Consider the following 2065-nt stretch of genomic DNA (forward strand, 5'->3'; position numbering starts at 1 on the left):
GCAGCTTCGAGGTCATCGTTCTAAAAAGGGAATGTTGCAAGCCTGGTTCTAGCTTTGTTTGTTTGTAGTAAAGAAGGGAACGGGAGAAGTGAAATCAAGAGGCTGGGGCCAGCATGTACCCCTTAGCTACAGAGCTTATGAACGGAACAAAGGCCTGGGAGGCATATTGGAGAAGGAAAGCCCATTGGGGGTCGCTACACTGTGGTTTAAGAAAAGCTTGGGACTTGGAAGTATAAGGTGTCCAGAGTAGCTCTAAAGGAAAAGGAAATTGGGGGCCATGAGCACAGAAACATTAACTTGGGAAGATGTTCACAACAGAGCTAAGTACAATAGCTAGGGTACAGAAGTAAGCCAAGTGTTCAATGAATAAAACTCAGGGTGTGTGTACACACAATAGGATATACTAAGTAGCTCTAAGATAAAATCTTGCAGTTTGCAACAACTTGGATGGAACTGGAGGGCATCATGTTAAGTGACTTAAGTCAGAGGGAGAAGAACAAATCTGTTTTTTATGGAGAAATAAGCCAATGGATAGGCAGTATGAACAATGTCAAACCTTTGACTTCGGTTTACAAATTTGAGATTACTAAGCATTTTCCTGGGTTGAGGGAAGGAAAAGGACTACTATAGGGGTCATAAGGACAATGGTGGAGGGTCTTGGATATGTTGTTGGCAGTGAAAGTACAATAATAGCTTTTTACATCAAAACCATACATTTAACACTATTCTGATAATGTACCTGAACTTAATTGGGAAAGAAAAAGAAAAAAAAGAGCTCCGGTAAAAGTGTGTTGATCTAGTAGTCTAAATAGAAATCCCTTCTTGGTTGCAACTTAGAGAAAAAAAATTTTTTTAAATACAGGACCTCACTTTTTTTGAGGGGCACACCCAAAGGTGCTCAGGGATTACTCCTGGCTTTGTGCTCACAAACTACTCCTAGCAGGTTTGGAGGACCATGTGGGATGCTGTGGATCGAACCCAACTCGTGTACGAGGCAAATACCCTCCCTGCTGTGCTATCACTCTGCTTCAGGACATCACATTTTATTAGAACATATTAAACTTTAGTAGTCCAGAAACTGAAAAAATTCATCTTCAATATATAAGGAGAACTACTAATTCTCTAGAGCAAACTAGAAAAGAAGACTAAGCAAATGAAAGACAAATACCAACTTACTCCTTGATACTATGTAGGATTAACTGAGTTCCATCCTATTCAAGATATGCTTGTTACTTTTTTTTTTTTAAAAGATAAGAGATTTTAGGGGCTGGAGAGATAGCATGGCAGTAAGGTGTTTGCCTTGCATGCAGAAGGTCGGTGGTTCGAATCCCGACATCCCATATGGTCCTCCATGCCTGCCAGGAGACATTTCTGAGCGTAGAGCCAGGAGTAACCCCTGAGCCCTGCCGGGTGTGACCCAGGAAAAAAAAAAGATAAGAGATTTAAAAAAATACAATAAAAAAGGTGTGTGTGTGTATGTGTATTTGTGTGTGTGTGTGTGTGTGTGTGTGTGTGTGTGTGGCAGTTGTTGCTGTTATTTGCATAGGCACAGAAAAATATTGGAAAATAGAAAGGAAAAAACTTTGGCCTAAAATATAGGGAGACCTTACCCATGAATTATCCTGGCATAAGATCAACTCCAGGGGACACGGAGAAATAGCATGGAGGTAAGGCATTTGCCTTGCATGCAGAAGGATGGTGGTTTGAATCCCAGCATCCCATATGGTCCCCCGATCCTATCAGGAGTAATTTCTGAGTGTAGAACCAGGAGTAACCCCTTAGTGCTGCCAGGTGTGACCCAAAAACAACAACAAAAAAAAGCAAACAAACAAAAAGACCAACTCCAGGCTCCAGGCATACTAACTTGTCTAGCCCCAAAGTCTTTCCCTGTGGTCCCAGGCTCTTCATAGTCATAGTTGCTGTCAGGTTTCTGTAGATAAATCCTGGTTTCTGTATAGATCCTATATCAAAGTCAGGGTAACTTCTGGTTTCATCTCACTATTAGGTGGCAATGCAGAGAACCCTGCCCTAAAAGCAGATCATTGCCATTACCAAGTCATCAGGA

The sequence above is a fragment of the Suncus etruscus genome, chromosome 12 (assembly GCF_024139225.1).
Source record: "Suncus etruscus isolate mSunEtr1 chromosome 12, mSunEtr1.pri.cur, whole genome shotgun sequence".
In the NCBI taxonomy this organism is placed as follows: domain Eukaryota; kingdom Metazoa; phylum Chordata; class Mammalia; order Eulipotyphla; family Soricidae; genus Suncus; species Suncus etruscus.